The sequence below is a fragment of the Ambystoma mexicanum genome, chromosome 2q, assembly GCF_040938575.1.
Source record: "Ambystoma mexicanum isolate Mex_15411 chromosome 2q, UKY_AmexF1_1, whole genome shotgun sequence".
NCBI lineage: Eukaryota > Metazoa > Chordata > Amphibia > Caudata > Ambystomatidae > Ambystoma > Ambystoma mexicanum.
Window position 1 is genome coordinate 1,490,130,364 of NC_090924.1, and position 19,331 is coordinate 1,490,149,694.

A 19,331-nucleotide genomic window follows, 5' to 3' on the forward strand; every position below is an offset into this window, starting at 1 on the left:
GCGGATTATGATGGTGGGGGTGGGTGGGTTATGATAGTGGGGGCGGGTTATGATGGTGAGGGTGGGTGAGTTATGATGGTGGGGGCGGGTGGGTTATGATGGTGGGGGTGTGGCTGAGGGTGGGGGTGGGCTATGATGGTGGGGGCGGGTTACGATGGTGCTGGTAGGGGCGGGCTATGATGGTGGGGGTGGGGTTGGGTTATGATGGTGGGGGTGAGGGGCGAGCTATGATGGTGGGGGTAGAGGTGGGGCTGATGCTGGGGTGGATTATGATGGAGGGGCTGGGGGTGGGGGTAGGTTATGATGGTGGGGGCGGTGCTCTGTTACCCCTCCCTGTCTCTCGCTCATTCTCACCTCAATGCTGGGAATGCAGCGCTGGCGATGAAGCAGCCGTTGTAGCATCAGTTACTGCAGGCGGGTAATGCCACCCTTTCCCGGGTCAGTGAAGTCTCTTTATGGAGAAATGTCTCTGCTTTTCCATCATAAACCTTCCATTAACCCCTTCCCCTGCCCATGTGATGGGGGTGGTTTATGATGGGGGGTGGGGGCTGGTTGTGATGGTGCTGGTGGGGGGAAATCTGCTGCAAATTTGCTGATTTTTGGCGCTATTACCACCGGCAGGAAATCCGCCGGCGGTAATAGCGCAAATTTTCCCCATTGGGCCCAATGGGGAATGATGAAATCCTGTATGGGTCCGATGGGGAATGGGCACTAACCGTTCCGCCAAACCCGTGATCCGGCGCTAATAGTGCCGCAGGGTTTGGCGGTAGGGCTAATAGCGCCAGCGGTAATAGCGCCGGCGTAACCGCCCAACTCGTGATGAGGCCCTATATATTTTCTCTGGATGTCATGTAAGTAAGTAATTCTTATTGTGCATGTATTAATCATGTGATGTTTGCTTTCTCCAGACCTGAGCACTTTATTGGCGTGTCCTCGTGTTCAGCAAAAGGCCTGGAGCACAGACTGCAAAGGTAAATACCTGCTGTGATGTACGTCTGCCTCTCTGTGCTTCTGTCTCCTGCCTGTGCACTCTCGCCCTCCCACCCCTTTCTGTACAGTCACCCCACCCCCATTGTGCCCTGTGAGTGCCCTTGGAGCAAAAAGTGGCCCTGGAAAATTAGTGGGCCCCATGTCGCACCGAGCAAAGAAGCATAACAAGCAATCCCAACTCCAACAGAGAGTATGGATGCAGGTAAACTGGTGCATTTTAAAGCACATTTATCCATAAAAAGGTATATTTTGAATATATTCAATTTATTTTAGGGGCCCTGTGCAGACAAATTACAAATTTGCCTTTACACCCAATCAAAAGAAAGGTAGAGCTCCAAGAATCTCTGCCCTCTCCCTCCCCGCTATTCCCTGACCCCTTATCACATGACAAAATTCTGCCCCGCCACCTTCACACCGATCTCATCACCAACCATACCTTGATATGTTGACCCCAAGAATCTTTGTGCCCTCTCTCGCGTCTCCCCATTATTACCCATAGCTTGATATATTGACCACCAGAATATGTACCTTCCAAACCCTTCTCCATCACAACCCATAGCTTGATATTTTGTCCCCAAGAATCCAAGGCCAGCCCTATGAGTTTCGGGGCCCTGGGCTTCAAACAATGTGAGGGCCCCCTTATTGGCCTAAATAGTGACATCAGTGATATCACAGAATTAGTCTTTAGTACGCAAAGTTATCATGGAAAGTTACATTAAAATCATGTTGCCATGCGTAAGGTAGTAGACAAATACACTGTGATGCCCAGTATATGAATTGGTTAATATTAACATTTACCTATGTGGCAATATCAGGAGTGGGGCATTTTTTGAAGTAGTAGAGAGCTGAATACATTGTACAGACTTCTAATTTTGGCAGCTAAGGCATAGTGGGTGTAAAGACTGGAGGGAGATCTGTACTTCCGCTCTCTACATGGTAGAGGAGAGGCACAGAGAACCCCAGCCAAGATCCTCTATTATTGGTAACGTAGTCGAGCAATCAAGGCCTAGCTTCTCAGGAGGTGATGCAGGCTGGTTCTTAAGTACAGTGTAGTCCCCAAGCCCCCACAAAGGAATGTACACACACTGTATTAGTTAAAACACAGGGCCTCATTACGACTTTGGCGGTAGCATGGCTGCCGCCAAAATCGGGTCTGGGTTCCCTGAATGGGGAATTACCGGGCCATTCCGAGTTCGGAGGGCCCAGTAATTCCTCCCTCCAGGAACCCGGGCCCGGACCTTCCCCATAGAGCTCAATGGGAATGGGAGAGGGAGCAAACAACGGGTGATTACGAGCGGCCCGTTGTTTGCTCCCTCTTCCTCTCGCAGGACCCGGTAAGGATGCCTGGTTTGACCTGGCGTTACTTGGGGAGCTTGTAATGAGCCGTACGGGTTTAATCGGTCTGCCTCCTTTGGCGGAGCCCGTTAACCCGTTCTGCCTCATTCGTAATGAGGCCCACAGTCTTTAAATAATTAAGGTTCAAGGTTATTTACACAATCACAATAACTCACTTTGTGCTCAGTAAATCTACAATGGGAAATATATACAGTTCCAAGGCATAAATTAGTTTTTTAAAATTGATTAGTCTAAATTGCTAATGAAAATATTTTTAATTAGCAATCCAACCTAAATGATTAGCAATTTTTCTTGTAACATTTTTCAGTGGGGCCCAAAGTTAATTGCAACAAGACATCAATAAATACTCATCAGTTGCGTTGCATCACGCAGTAGAGGTACCACGAATTGTGGCGCTAGTGTGCCAACTTCGACATCAGAAGCAAATTGTTTTGTCCCGTAAATGACCTGTTATGTTTTGATTTTCTTCTATTTGCTGTGAGGCTCCTTTATACAGATTTCCAAACATTACTGTCACAAGTGATCATGTTAGGCACCAGTTGACATTGGCACCCAAGTGTAGTTCCTGGGAGCTTGTGATGTCAAGTTAACCAGGCTGTTTTAGGCTAGAAGGGTAGCTACATTGTATCCTTTAATTTCGATCCCTGATATTCAATCAATTCTCCCAACAGAATATAAATCAATTGTAAAATCCACTTCCTCTTGTGTATGTTTGGGGCTTGGGCTGGTGTTGCAGACATTTGGGTTCATCATGAAAACAAATGCAGGGCTGCTTCTGCAGTGCTTACCTGCCACAGACATGGAGGCGGAGGTAGCTGGTTCTCTTCACAGAGACAAAGGCCCTCATTACAACACTGGCGCTAAACCATGGCGCTATTAGCACCATTATTGGTGCCGGTGTTGTAACGGGTCCGCCATGGTTCAATGGGGAATTACCTGCCCATTCCAAGATTGGCGGGCGGTAATTCCCCATTGAACCATGGCCCTTCCCCATTGCCATTTTCGCCCCATAGGGCTCTATGGGAATGGGGAAGGCGCCAAGTACAGTACCGCAAATTGCGGTACCGTACTTAGCACCAAGGTCCCCTTGCGGGTCCCTACTTTAATGGCTGGTGTAGACCAGCCGTTAAGGTCGGGTCCCGCAAAGGGACCTCGTAGTAAGGCGCTAAGTGTTTAACGGCACCGCAGCCTTTTACGGCACCGTTAAACACTTAGTGCCAGGGTCGTAATGAGGCCCAAAGTGTGTGACTCTGGCCCTGGAGTACCCTCCAGGAGTACTGCTGTACACAAACTCGCACACAACCAGAGAACTTGTCCCCCAACATAAAAGGAAGCCACCTGCGCCAGGCGCCTAAGCCACACAAGGTGATCCAAGTCCTAAAGATGGGGGAAGATTGTGCTTGTTCACTGTCACAAAATGAGCAGAGTGCCCTGCAGGCTTCATCTCCTCCCGGCTGCACCAATCTACCATCATGTTCTTCAGGCTGCACCAATCTACCATCATGTTTATCATGATCAATCCCGCCCCCGAGCGAGGACATCATACTAAACAGCAGTGGAGCCACGTGTGACATGATTACCCTCATGTCTATGGTGGTAGCAGACGTAAAAGGTATACCTTCACTGTGACCATGATGTCTCTAGCAGCAGAATTTGATGTCCATTAGCCAACTCAATGCTACTTATTTTATCGGCCTAGGAAGGATGAAGGGTGGAGCGGACCCGACGGATTTGAACCCATGGCCATGAAGTCTTAACAGATCATATAGTGGGTGTATGAGTCCACTTAGCCCAGGAAAGGAGTGCTGGCTCCCACACCCTGCATGTGGGCTAAGAAGTGAAGTTTATACTTAAACAGAAGAAATGCACTAGAACTGCCTCGTTTAATTTTGGAAAACATTATGAAAACTATTTGGATAGTGAGGAAAGCACTATCCCGTGTATGATGGACTCAGGTACAGGGGCACAATTCTTATTACCATGTCATGTTTAATTCATGTGCAAACAGCCCAAATGTGCTTTATTGGTAGTGCCAGTCTATGCTTGGTTTTTTTGTGATGCCACCAATCTTGCTGGGGGCTTATTGGAAAAAACATGGCCCTGGCACATATAGCCCTTTAAAAAAACAAATGCTTACTATGACAATTAAGACAAATGGAGCACAGCAGGCACGGGGGCTGTCTGTCCATGAAATCGGCCACCTCCCACCCCACTTCGATTTCATCAGAGGCACTTACTTATATATCCACAAATGAAAAGTAGCAATGGTTACTCCTAGGGCACCCCTGGGTAGGGGTACAACCCTGTCCTCCTTGGGTATGTTGTTGCGCACATATGTGTTGCCCACAGAGCAGAGTATGGGCTGTTGTCAGCTACATGCTGACTTCACAGTGCCTCTAGGTATCCTCCATTTCTGGGATACCCAGGCCCTGCAATAGGAATCAATGGATTACTAAACAAAGGCAAGATGGCCACTGGTGGCCTCATGGTTTCCATTGCCTTACCCCTTGCTTCTCAAAGTCCTGAGACGCCCTGGCCCTGTTCCCTTCCCGTGAATGGCTGTTGGCTGGAAAGACCATGTATGGCTCTGGGGCGGCCTCCTGCCAGACTGGCTGGAGCCTTCCCAGGGGCTGCTTGTTGTGGGTACACCCTTGGGGTGGGACCTGTATGAAGGCAAATCACATTCTGTGTTGTGAGTGTCTGGTTTTGGTTGTGTGAAACAATGCCTGGGCCAGCCCCGACTGAAACTGAAGTGAATGCAGTGTAGTGCTCTGAAAGACTGGGTGCTTACTCCAATCCACATTCTGTGTTATGGGCGTCTGGATTTGAGTGAAGGCCTGAATGCCTGTGAGCCTGATTGGTTGCCTGCATGCATGCACTTGTGAATGATTGGCTGACCAAGCCTCGCTCAGCCTGAGTGTATAACTAGAGACCCCTTCACTCAAAATGTGTTCTGGAGCTGAAGCTGAAACCTGAAGTTTGAATCCTGGGTGCAGTTGGAGGAAGGAGTCTGCAGCTGCATTTCGTCCAGGAATCCGAAGACTGCTGAGCTGACCCAAAGTCGGATTCCAGAGAGGACTTGGATAGCTGAACTCTTACCAAGCTACAAGGGACCAGCGTGCACCTGCTGCTCTTCTTCCAAAGAACCCTGGAAGCCAGATCTGAGTTTCTGCCGTCCGGAGAAGGGATCTTTGTGAGTCCAGAAGAGAAGTTATTGGACATCTTGATCCGAAGAGATCCATTTGTGTCGCCTAGGGTACCGAGGAGTGTTTGTGTCCGATGAAAGCCAGTTTGCGACGTTTTGCCCAGAAGAAGAGGCACCTGATGAAAGAATCCTTTAAGGGTTCTGACCACTTTTCCCTCCGGAGAAGATCCATGTTTGCTTTGTGCAGGGGGGTATCCGGCAGCCGGTTTCCCACCACCAAATCCAAAGAATGTGTCCTGAGGGTCTAGACTTCTTAAGGGTCCTCAGTCGAGTCCAGTGATCGAGTCCAGGTCACCGGAAACCATCCAGATATCCATGCTATGGCTGCAGCACCGAAGAACTGAAAGTCGGTAAACTGCTTAATCTTGAAACCCGACACCTACTTCTGCCACTGCACTTATTGTCACTGAAAAGCATCCAAGGTCCCCAAGGATCTTAACTTCTTCAGCCAAGCCTTGCCAGGGTCCACAGCAAGGTTTTCCTTTGTGGCACATCCACAGCCAGAGTAACGACCGGCCAACGATGACCAACGTGAAGACTGCAAGTGGTGCCTTTCCGATGCTGCTTGCTTCCTTTTCTCTCTTGACATCAACATCCCAGCGATTCCTTCTTGCAAAGGGGGTCCATCCTCAAGGTGTCCCGTCGAGTGAAGGCAAGAGCATCCACCTATTCGACTGCCAGGGCACCAAAGACACTGTGGGGGTCATTACAAGGTTGGCGGTAAGGTGTTAATGGTGCCAGTAAAGGTGCTGGTGCCGTTAACCCCTTACCGCCGCATTACGAGGTCTTTTAGCGGGTCCCGCTAAGGGCGGCTAGTTTTACCAGGCGCCCTTAGTGGGAGCCGCTAAAGGACCAGCATGGGGGCTCGAATGGGAATGGGGATGGGTTCCCTGAATGGGGAAATACCGGGTCCTCCAAGGTTGGAATGGCCCGGTAATTCCCCATTCAGGGAACCCGGACCCGGTATGCGGTAAGGGGGTAGCTATGGCGCTAATAGATGCTACACAGATGCCTCAGTCTGGTGGTGTGTGCTAATGCAAGAAGATAGAATGGATTACATACCATAGCATATGCCTCTAGGGCACTCGAGGAGGTGGAAAGACGCTACTCAGTGATTGAACAAGAGGCCCAGTGGTGTTGTGGGCGATAACAACATTTAAGGCATATTTGTATGGTAGAGATTTTACTGTTTCAACCAACCACAAGCCCTTGGTGGCTATTGTTAACAGAAAAGGTTTAGACGGAATATCAAGGAGAATTTCCAAATGGATTACAAGTTTACAGGGTTTGGAATTTGTGGTAGAACATGTGCAGGGCAAGGATAATGTAGTGGCTGTAGGGGCATCACCTGAAAGAGAGTGATAATCTTGACCTTTTGACATTTGAAGGGATTAAGGAATTTTTTTGGGTAGATAAGTTGATACCTTTTATTTTTGTTATAGGACATTTGTATGGCACCTTTACACAAGTGTTTCCAAGCGCAACAAGACAAGAGGGTGGGTGTGAGGACATGGGAATAACGAAAGTAGAGCAACAAAAAATATTTATATTGGCCTTGTGACAATCCTACCATGCAAGTGCTTGACAAGGTGGTAAGTGCAAGAGGGTAGGGGCAGAGGAAGAAGTGCAGGAGTGGGGGTGCTCCCAGGGAAGGGTGTGGACAAGTGCTGGGCAGGCCTAGGTGGCAAGTGCCAGGGGAAAGGGGAAAGGGAGGATGAGTGCGGTGTACAGGGAGGACCCAGTTGGGCTAGTCAGGGAAAGGGAGACCAAGGGCAAAATGCTGGCAAAGGATGCTGGGGCCCTGGTAGGGGGTGGTCTGGCACCTGTATTACTCTGAAGGCACCAGGCCGCAGACGCAGCGGCAAAGGGAGACTTAGCACGGGAGAGGGAAGGAAGAGGAGAAAAGGAAAGTCTTGAGAGGTTTCCAGAACTTGAGAGGATCCGGCTCAAGTCTGAGGGAGGCCATTCCAGAGGGAGGAGCCAGCAGAGGAAAAGGATCTACCACCCACTCTCTGCTTGGAGAAACCTTTGACCTGCAGAGAGTTGGAGCCAGGGGACCGAAGGACTTTGGCCGGGAGTTATTTAGAGAGGGAAAGCTGGATGTAATGAGGTCCTAGGCCCCAGACAGCCCTGTGGATGATGCAAATGGACTTGAATTTGATCCTTGCGGTCACCAGGATCCAGTTGAGAGAGTTTAGGGCTGGAGAGATGTGGTCCCTGGGCTTGAAGCCAAGGATAAGTCTCCCAGTCCTATTCTGGATTAGTTGAAGGAGGAGGTAGAGAAGGGAAGCTTGAAGGAGAGCTGCCGGTCATCCTCATAACACTGGAAGCAGGAAGTTAGGAGAGAAGGTAGAGATCAAATTGGCTAAATGGCCAGGTAGATGTTGATAAACTGACACATTTGAATAAACTTACATGCTCGAAGAAGCTATGCATGTCATAAGCATGAGGCATTCCAATCTGATGATAGGCAGATTTGAGATATAATAATGAATACACTTTGGAACCTCTTGAATACGTAATAATTTAATGGATCATAGGTAATGGGAATCTGTCCGTAACCATTTTTTTGTTGACTTACCTGAAATCTATTCACAACCTTATTGATACATTTGGTTTCTTAACCATCACAATCGGACATACCCATTCAGAGGCTTCTGATCTCTAAATGATGCCCTCTTTGAGCATTCTTTCAATTTCTAATTCCACATCTTTTAACATGCTAGTCGAACCAGTCTAAGTTTGGGACCAAAAGGAACAGCATTATTTTCAAATATGATTTTTTTAATTAATCCTTTTTAACAGCCAACACCAGGCTTAAAGACATTGGGAGACAATTTTGCCACCTCCTTTTCATCTAATACCTTGCACTCTGTTGTCACCCATTCAATGGAGTCCATCATCATCAAATTACTTTCATTGTTTGTTTGTTTGTTTATTGTTTATACAGCGTGCTACATCATGAGGTATTTGGGTGCTTTTTAAGACAGCTTAGTATACATACATACATATGAGACAGTATTGATACAGATTGCAGTGAATTAAGAGCAATTGAAATGCAATGAATTAAGAGCAGAGAAATAACAATAGAATCAAGGTAGCTGACGCAGAATAAGTGTACATCATTACATTTGTCAGTGAAGGGAGTATGCCTAATAGTATTAGTTGCGGGTGACCAAGTGTAGGTATAGGGGCAGTGGAGTCTAAATTATAGACTCAAGCAGTGAGTGCAGTGTCCTTAGTGAGGAGCCATTATTTGGTATTGGTCCTGAAGCTATGGAGGTTACAGTCAGAGCATGGGTTAAGAGGGAGGGCATTTCAGACTAAATCTGCTTGCATTGGGAAGCTGGTACCTCCAGCTCTTTTTAGGTTGTAACAAGGCGCAATAATGCAGTAGGAGTTGGCTGATCCCGTAGGTCTAGATGAAGTTTTAGGGACAATTTTGTCAATTAAGTATTTAGGGGCAGCGTTGTGGGAGATGGAGACAAGTTTAAAGAAAATTCTATCCTTTATGGAAAGCCATTTGTGGCTTCTTCTTGTTTCGGAAATGTGGACTTTTCTTGGGATACTCAAGGTGGTTCTTAGTGCATTATTTTGCAAGGTTTGGAGTTTGTTTAGTACATGTTTATTTGCGCCTGCATAGAGGGCATTGCAGTAATCAAGTTTGGACAAGATTAGTGCTCGAGCCAAGATCATGCAGCTATTGGTGGAGAGACAGTTTTTACATGCATGGATACGTTTGCACGTATAGGCGGTAGCTGTGGCAGTGGGGTTAGCTTGTTTCTTGAACTTCAGGGCAGAATCGAGATGGAAGCCTAAGGTTTTAGTTTCCTTAGCCGTGGTGATCAAGTTCCCGTCTATGTTGAGTGAGATGTATTTAGGAATACGTTTATTGAGGTAAATAGGGCCTCCTAGTATAAGAATTTCAGTCTTATCGTCATTCAGGCACAGGCTATGGGTGGTCATCCATGCCTGAATGACGAGGTAGATTTGATTTAGTCTGTCGTTGTCAGCGTCGTAGTTACCAGAACGTGGGATCAGTATCTGGGTGTCTGCAAAGTTGGTGTAGATGACACCGAGACGGTTCAATATATTTGATAAAGGTTTGGTAAACACATTAGATAATGGAGGGGAAACGCAGGATCCTTGCGGCACATCGCAGGTGATAGGGATGGGGTCGGCTGCACCTGACGGAGAGAATACTCTCATCGTTCTGTTATTTAAGAAGGATTTAATCCAAGTTGTGGCCTCCGGGGAAGTGTTAGCTGCTGATAATAGATGTTCACACACTATCAGGGTAATTCATAGAATTCAGCGCACAAGTAGCGCACGCGGCTGGCGCACAGCGTGCGCGTGCGATAGTCTGCGCCAGCCGCGTGCGCCAAAACCGAATCCGGCGCACAGCGTATTCATGGATTTTAGGCTCCCAAACCAGCCGTGGCGCAGAGTATCGCAGCGACCCTGCAGCAGCGCCAGTAACGCCCCCAAGAACGCCCTCGCGCAAGGAAAAGCCATCAAAATCGCTAAATCATCGCAAAGGGCTGCGCTAACCCTGGACCAGTTTACAGGGCTGCCAAACAAGGAACGCAAAGCGGGTAACGTGCATATCAGGGGTACGCGTGAAGTTATACACGCGATTAGCCAGGGTACGTGTATTACAGGGGTACGCGGGAAGTATAACACGCGATTAGCCAGGGTACGTGTATTACAGGGGTATGCGGTAAGTTTAACACGCGATTAGCCAGGGTACGTGTATTACAGGGGTATGCGGGAAGTTTAACATGCGATTAGCCAGGGTACGTGTATTACAGGGGTACGCGGGAAGTTTAACACGCGATTAGCCAGGGTACGTGTATTACAGGGGTACGCGGGAAGTTTAACACGCGATTGGCCAGGGTACGTGTATTACAGGGGTATGCGGGAAGTTTAACACGTGATTAGCCAGGGTACGTGTATTACAGGGGTGCGCAGGAATTATCACACGCGATTTGGCTGGGTACGTGTATTACAGGGGTGCGTGGGAATCATCACACGCGATTTGGCTGGGTACGTGTATTACAGGGGTGCGTGGGAAGTCACACGCGATTAGGCTGGGTGGGTCCTCACAGGTGTTCCCTGTACACCCTCCACGGCCCCTGCAGGCAGCCTACAAAACAGGGGACTACCCTGCACACCTGCTCATGTCCCCCTGCACCCCCACCCCCCAGCAGTGCAGGGGCAGCCTCCACCAGGCCCCCACCCATGCCTCCCACCACCCCCAACCCCCAGCAGTGCAGGGGCAGCCTCCACCAGGCCCCCACCCATGCCTCCCACCACCCCCAACCCCCAGCAGTGCAGGGGCAGCCTCCACCAGGCCCCCACCCATGTCTCCCACCACCCCCACCCCCCCGCCACCAGGGGCAGCCTCCACCAGGCCCCCACCCATGCCTCCCACCACCCCCAACCCCCAGCAGTGCAGGGGCAGCCTCCACCAGGCCCCCACCCATGCCTCCCACCACCCCCAACCCCCAGCAGTGCAGGGGCAGCCTCCACCAGGCCCCCACCCATTTCTCCCACCACCCCCACCCCCCCGCCACCAGGGGCACCCTCCACCAGGCCCCCACCCATGTCTCCCACCACCCCCAACCCCCAGCAGTGCACGGGCAGCCTCCACCAGGCCCCCACCCATGTCTCCCACCACCCCCACCCCCCCGCCACCAGGGGCAGCCTCCACCAGGCCCCCACCCATGTCTCCCACCACCCCCACCCTCCCGCCACCAGGGGCAGCCTCCACCAGGCCCCCACCCATGCCTCCCACCACCCCCAACCCCCAGCAGTGCAGGGGCAGCCTCCACCAGGCCCCCACCCATGCCTCCCACCACCCCCAACTCCCAGCAGTGCAGGGGCAGCCTCCACCACGCCCCCACCCATGTCTCCCACCACCCCCACCCCCCCGCCACCAGGGGCAGCCTCCACCAGGCCCCCACCCATGTCTCCCACCACCCCCACCCCCCCGCCACCAGGGGCAGCCTCCACCAGGCCCCCACCCATGCCTCCCACCACCCCCAACCCCCAGCAGTGCAGGGGCAGCCTCCACCAGGCCCCCACCCATGTCTCCCACCACCCCCGCCACCAGGGGCAGCCTCCACCAGGCCCCCACCCATGCCTCCCACCACCCCCAACCCCCAGCAGTGCAGGGGCAGCCTCCACCAGGCCCCCACCCATGTCTCCCACCACCCCCACCCCCCCGCCACCAGGGGCACTCTCCACCAGGCCCCCACCCATGCCTCCCACCACCCCCAACCCCCAGCAGTGCAGGGGCAGCCTCCACCAGGCCCCCACCCATGTCTCCCACCACCCCCGCCACCAGGGGCAGCCTCCACCAGGCCCCCACCCATGCCTCTGAAAGGAAGCGCCCCCAATTCAGCACGATCCTCCCCGCAATGAGAGACAATAAGGGACTCTCCCGTAGTGGGAATAAGACCAAGACAGAGTGCGGGTGAGCGTAAGTGGGAGTTTATCCAAGGATAAGGCATGCAAAGAACTCTGCAACCTACGAGAGCGCTCTGTCTGACAATAGCAAAGACAGGCGTATTTCTAATACAGAAAACGTCATCAACACCTAAACACTATAGGGGGCACAAGTTAATTGGGATTGGGTATCGTCGACTAACTATAGGTGTTGCTGCAGCATGGTTGGTCTTGGCAAGACGACGTCACTGGTCAGCCTCGTGGGTTGGGTTGGGCCTGGCAGGCCGGCTTGAGGTCATCCGTGCGGTGTTGGTGCGCTGGGGCAGCCTGTGACAATGATGAATACCTTTCCTGTCTTAGTTGCCCTAGGCCATGCACACTGCAGTTATTCAGAAAATGACATTTACGTTCACTAATAAATTGTTCCGTAGCTTATCTTATAAAATAAACGCAACACATGAGGAATGCACCTCGTGAGAGGTCTGGTGGTTGTTGGTTGGGGTGAGATTTACCTGAGTCTTATTGACCGGTATTTTAGGTCGCGGGACGGGGCTCTGGGACCTGGGCCGAGTGATACATGTCTGTCTGCTGCGTTAGAAGTTATTATATAGATGGGTCTCTGTGTCTTGTCCCAATGATGGGGGTCGTCCTTACACGGGGTCAGGATTCTTGGGGGGGTTCGTGGGGATTTATGAGAGGGTGCTGGTAGATCAGTGGGTTCATCCGTGGGTTTATTACCGTGCTGTAAATAACACAGGTGGCGGGCTGTGGCCTTGGTTGCGGCGCCGGGGCCTCTGACTCTCTGAAGTAACGCCAGCTTGGTTGGGGGAGGTGAGGGAGCGCAGCACAAGTCTTAGCTTTTTTATCTGGCAGGCTTGGTGGGGTGGGAGAGGGAATGACCTTGCATATACTCACAAAGGTATTTTCCTCGTGCGTTGCTGATCAGTGAATGCAGAAGTTTTATACTGTTCTGCCTCATTTTAACGTTATTCAGACACACATATACATATATATATATTTCATTTTCGTTACACATTTCTTTAATACAGTCGGTTCCAGTACCTTTTCATTACCTAACATTATGTTCACTACATTGTGTGCGTATTGTATGTACATTAGACGTTATACGAGGGATATCTAGGTTATGGCCTACAGAGATTGATGCTCGCCGCTTTGGGTGATTCAGAAAACATATATGAGTTCAAGTTTCTACATACTATTGAAAAACACTTTTACAGATAGAGGTTACACGTTTGGTCAACATCTTTCTCCGTGGTTATAGCAGCATTAGTCCAGACCTGGAGGGATATCATATAACGTTACATTTTTATGGTTCGTTCACATTTTAAACAGAGGTAGTTCATTAACACCAATACTTGAACTATTTTCTACCTTCTTCAGATAGTGATGCTTCAGCTTTTTTCCCCGTTGCCCCGGCCTTGCGGTCTGGGTCATACGGGGTGCAATATCACATTGTTACTAATATAATGTTGCCGTGTTGGCATCTCGGGTTTAGCTCATCTCCGACTTTCTCATGGGAACGCGCTCGCAGCGGATCTGCCAGGGCTGCTGAGGCGGCAGAGATGCATGAAAGGCCCTCCAAAGGTGGGGGCCTCGTTACAGTGTGCTGAACTCACACCATGTTTGCTGTGCACGATGGCGTCTAGGCCTAACTTAAGTTTCGGTAAATGCAAAGACAGGGTGCGTGTGGGCAATGTCGTCGGCGGGTGAACCCCCCTCCACCTGGGCCCGGGTGGCATGAGGGTGCTCCCACCGAGCCATGGTCCTCACCTGGGGAGGGAGCTGTAGGTGAGGAGGGCCTCGTGGCCATTCCTCCCCTACATTTCCCCCCTTTCGTTACTTAAAGTAACGAATTTCTTTAGCTCTTCTAATCTTCTACATTCTTGTTCTTCTAACACTGCACCATCCCATGCAGGGGTTCCTTTTATAGGCATCCATGCTCTGCACACCCCCCTTAAGCTCTCACCTCTCCTAGCATACTCGTCTGGTGTACATGTCAAATATATACAGTCGCCGGTCTCTTCCAGATCTACCCAGACCTCCTCATACCATTCCAGTTCTACGTCTCGTGGTTCTTTAATCGTGGTGTGCCATAGCTTATCTACTATGTACTTGTCACGGCACATAGGCACTAACTGGTACCTGGGGGTGTTGTCTGTTCCTGTCTGCACGTGTACTTCTTGTGTTGCTTTAATTGTACCACCGGAGTTGCCCATTGTAACCATCATCATTGCACCGTTAGGGACTGCATTAGCACAACATCGGAGGCCCACCTGGCACAGGCAGAACATCACAAGGATGATCACCACTATTGGTATCAGGAACTTCATTGTCACTCCAAGCCATGAGGGAACCCAGGAGAAGATATTGTCGAACCACGAGCTATCCTCAGCTCCACCTTCCATTTTCATCTTCTCGCCCAGGTTATGTACTGCTTCAATAACGTGGGACAGGGACCCATTTTCTGCGTCTTCAGAAGGTACGAACGTGCAGCACGCACTTCCTATTTTTCGGCAAACACCTCCATCGATAGCTGTCAACAGGTCTAGAACATACCTGTTCTGCATGGTCATTAGTCGCAGAGCTCGTAGTTCCACCTTTATTATGTTGAACCCTTCTTCAGTGTCATTGGCCAACTGGATCAGTTCCCACCGTGTGATCTGGAGCCATTTTGCATTTGCTCTTGCTTGGACACTGGACACTAGTGAAGCAAAGAATGTTTCCACGGAGCTGAACAGGCGATACTTGTCTGGGATCTGTGCCAATAAATCAGATGATGCTTGTGATATGTAGTTCGAGGCTCGCTTGTTTCTTGAGAGCTTTTCTTCCTTCCCCCCGGAGGACAGGACATAAAGGTGCGCTTGTGTAGTTGGAGAAGCTGCATTCTGGTTCAAGCCTCCTTTCATCATGTTACTTCTGTCAATATGGCTTTCTGGAATCACCATTAGTGTCGAGTGCAAGGTGGCCATTGAGCAGCTACCACTCCATGATTGGGGAAGGTGCAGGTACGCCTGGTTTCCGCATACCCAGTAGGTGTCCATTAATGCTGCTGTCCCTTTTTTCATATCCGGGATGGTGAGAGTTTTGTTACAGTTCGTGTTCGTTCCCATTGCCATTTTTCCTTCTCCCTTGAAACATAGTTCGTTTTGTATTTCACTTTGTAGCTTGAAGGGTTTCTCCATCGCTGTTACCCATGTTAGTTTAAGGATGTGTTCTTTCCATATTGGCAAGCACGTTCTTTCCATCCACCGCAACTTGTCCGGTTGGACACCTTTCAGCGCTTCTGCCTTGCACAGCACTTCTTCGTCTTTCCATTTGTTTTCGGAAAACAGTGTCCCTTGTATTGCAAAGAAAGGTTCTTTAAGGCAGATCACTCCAGACGCTTGCGAATAGCACGTTTTGTTGTTCTGTACCATTCTGAAAGAGACATCGTGTGCTTGGAAAGTGTTCTTTATTCTACACAGCGTGAGATGAAGGAGACATTGGGCATCCACAATGGGCAATTCTCGTGGCAACAATACTTTAGGTGTGCCTGATGCATGGGGGATAAGTGAGCAGACATAACAGCTCTCATTGGTTGTTTGTTTAGCTGTTGTGCTCATATCTGCATACCATTTATTTGCTTGGTGAGGGTGTCGTGGGTCTTCCATTTTGTCTAACCCTAGCCCATAATACTCATCATACCCTTTTCCACCAGTCTCTCTTCTCCGCCTACTTTTCTCCCTTCTTCTGTACCTTCTCGTTATAGGAGGTGAAGAACCAGGCCCCCCTTCCTCCCTCCCACCCCCCTTTTCTAATTCTTCATATAGGGGCGTGTGTTCTGCCATCATAATCACTTTTCCATCCTCATTAATAAACAAGAGATCGTTGTTTGAAATTGGGGCGGGAGGGATCGTGTGGTTGTTGTATGTTCCAGGTTGGGACATTGTGTCATTATCTACATTTTTGGTTCTCCATTGTGAGAGGACAGCAGTGGGTGGTGTAGTATAGTATCCCCACACAAAGTGTGCTCCATCCCAGATCAAGAAATCACCTTCTTTGATACCTACAGTCGGAATTGTTTTCGTTCCAGGAGCAAGGGTGGTGTTGTTCCCCCCTCCCCCCTCGTTCATCTCGGTAGAGATGAACGCTATAATCCAGTGTAACACCAGACAAAACATTGAGATGAAGAACACGATAGCACACATTGATAAACCACATTCAAATGAATATGTTAATCTAGCCACTAACATTTCTCTAAATCTAACATATCTATTAGTTGCAGGCTGCCCATTCGATGCCATGATAAATCCTGTTTGAGACACAAAAGTTCATTAAATACAAACATGTAAGCATTTCCACATTGTAACGTTTCGGTGATAAAATATAGGGTTGGGTGAGGAAGGGGGTTTGTTGACAGACAAGGTAGCTTTCAGTCAATATTATTTGTAACTTACTATATATATATATAAATAATAAAAAAAAACATGACATTTCTAAAAACAACAATAATAAAAAACATCTTAAATAGTACAGGAAGGGGAAAAAAAAAAGAACCCCACGCAAAACTTTCAAAAATTGTAAAAAGAAAATTTACATATACATGTGTACATGTTTTAGTCCAGGACATTTGTTGCGCGCTAATTGTGTTCACTGTTCATCTCATGAAGCACACGAAATTCAAATCATTCATTCCGCACAACTTCATCGTCCGCTGTTGCCTGTGCCTCATCCTGCACCTCACTCTCCGCAGCGCTGTAAGCTTTACGTACATCTGTCAAATGCACCCAATATCGCAGGCCCTTAACCTTTACTGCTGTAGGCGTGCAAAACACTACCTCATAGGGGCCATGGAAGCGTGGTGCGTTCCACCTCCGCACAAAACTTCTAACATATATAAGGTCCCCAGGCATTAGCTGTAGTGGGTTTTCAGGCAAACCGTTTGGTTCAGTCGCGTTCCCCTCCTCTCTTGTCGAGGGGGGGGCTAGTTGCTTTGAAATTACGCGCGCTGCCCTTGTCAATTTTCGCAGGTATTCTGTGAACTCCTCCCCCAATATGGCTGCGCTTCTGTGTGCATCAGAACGCTCACGGAGAGGCGAATGCGCTGTGTGCATTCTTCTTCCCGTGACGATCTCGTGCGGGGACAAATGGTGATCCTTACTTGGCTGGTTTCGTAGCTCAAACAAGGCCAAAGGCAGGCAGTACATCCAAGTCTTTTTAAGGGAAAAACAAAGTTTTGATAATCTGCTTTTTAACAGGCCGTTTATCTTTTCTACGACGCCATTACTTTGAGGATGATAAATCGAACATAATTTGTGCTTTATTCCCAATAATGTAGTCACTTCTTTAAAGAGTTCATTAACAAAATGCGTCCCGTTATCTGAGCGAATAACGTCGCAAATTCCCCAGCGCGGAAACACTTCCCGCACTAGGAACTTCGCGGCGCCCTTCGCGTCAGGGCGGGCACAAGGGCCTGCCTCCACCCACCTCGAAAATGGACATACAACCACAATCATGTATCGAGCCCCGTTACACCTTTCTCCCATGTCTACATAATCAATGTGGAGCTCTCTGAATGGGCCACTTGGTTTTGGTATCGTACCCCTTAGTGTACGCAATGTCATACCTGAGTTGTAAATTTGACATGTCGTGCATTCTAGAGCTAACCTTGTGACATGTTCCTGGAGGCAAGGTGTAAACCAATCTTCTTGTATCTCTGCCATTATGTGTTTCTTTGTGTTGTGTGCAGGAAAGTGTAGTTGTTGAAATGCTATTTCTAACAGCGTGATTGGCATTACCACTTTTCCTGAACTCTCTTGTCGCCACAATAAATCAGTCGGTGATTTGCTGCATCCTCTCTTAGTCCACAGCAATTTTTCCTCTGCACTAGCTCCCTCTTGCAGCTCTATTATCTCCTGTGTGGACATCATGTTGTATCCTGTGGGGACTTCTTGGCTTGCTGTGTGGTGCAACATGTACTCTCCTATTTCACCTTTTTGTAGATATGAAGCTGCTTTGGCAGCGGCGTCTGCTGCCGCGTTCCCCAAAGATACAAAATCTGTATTGGTGGTATGAGCTTGACATTTTACGATGGCCACTGCCGTGGGGTCTTGCAGGGCCTCAATCAGTTCTTTCAATAATTCTGCATGCTGGACTGGCGTTCCGTCTGCTCGTCGGAACCCTCTCCGCCCCCACCGGGCCAACCCACCGTGAACTGTTGTTGTCATGTATGCTGAGTCTGTATATATGGTCACTGCGCACCCCTTGGCGGCATGCAATGCTTCTATTAGCGCTATTAGTTCTGCTGCTTGCGCTGAATAGTGTGATGGGAGGCGGTGTTGTACTAGTATCTCATATTCATCTTCCTCTAATCGTACCACTGCCATACCCACATGCTTTTCTCCTGTCTCCATGTCTATTGATGCTGACCCGTCCACAAAATACACCTCACCCTCGGTCAGGGCATTTTCAAAAATCACTTGATCCTTACTTTCGTCACCTATGTACGTGGCGCAGTTGTGGTTTTGCATGTCCTCTATGGTGCATGCCTCTGTGATGAATGTGGCTGGGTTCACTGTTTTACATCTTACTATATGGATGTTAGCGCTGGACAGTATTATCTCATATGCTGTGGCGCGTTGTGTTGTCAATGTGCTCTTTGTTCGCTCTAATATTGCAAAAAGTGAGTGTTCCACGAACAGTGTCACCGGGCAGCCCATTACTATCGTGGCACTTTTTTCAATTGCGAACGCGGCTGCAGCTAGGGATTGCTCGCACGCGAAATGACCTTGCATTACTGCGTCTAGGGTGCCGCTATAGTAAGCGAGTGGTTTGTGCCCTAAAGATGTTTTCTGTGTCAGTACTGCTGTCATCAATGTTCCTTTGCAGTGTGAAAATAAGAAGAATTCGCGCCCATAATCTGGGTTTGCTAGTACTGGAGCGCTTGATATCAGCTCTTTTAGTGAGTTAAATGCTGTGTTCATCACCTCTGTCCATTCTATGTGTTTGTGTTCCTGTTGTGCTTCTTTCAGTGCCTGTAGCAAGGGCCTTGTGTACGCTGCATAGTCCAATATCCATGCTCGGCAATAGTTACACATACCCAGAAATTTCTGCATCTCTTTTACTGTTTTGGGCTCCCCAATTGTTCTAATCGCCTGTGCCCTGTCTGGTATAATTCGCTTGCCATCCTTTGATATCAACTGACCCAAGTATAGGACCTCCGTCAGACAGTATTGTAACTTCCCCTTGTCCACCTTGTACCCCTTATTTGCCAATAATGTCAATAGTGTTATCGAGTCCTGTCTGCATTCTTCCTCAGCCTGTGCACAAA

General features: G+C 49.2%; 1 pseudogene; it reads left to right on the plus strand.

Annotated features, from left to right (window-relative positions):
• Positions 1-326: 326 nt before the first annotated feature.
• LOC138570317 (zinc finger protein 615-like) overlaps positions 327-19,331 on the plus strand; it is a 64,084-nt pseudogene continuing 45,079 nt past the window's right edge.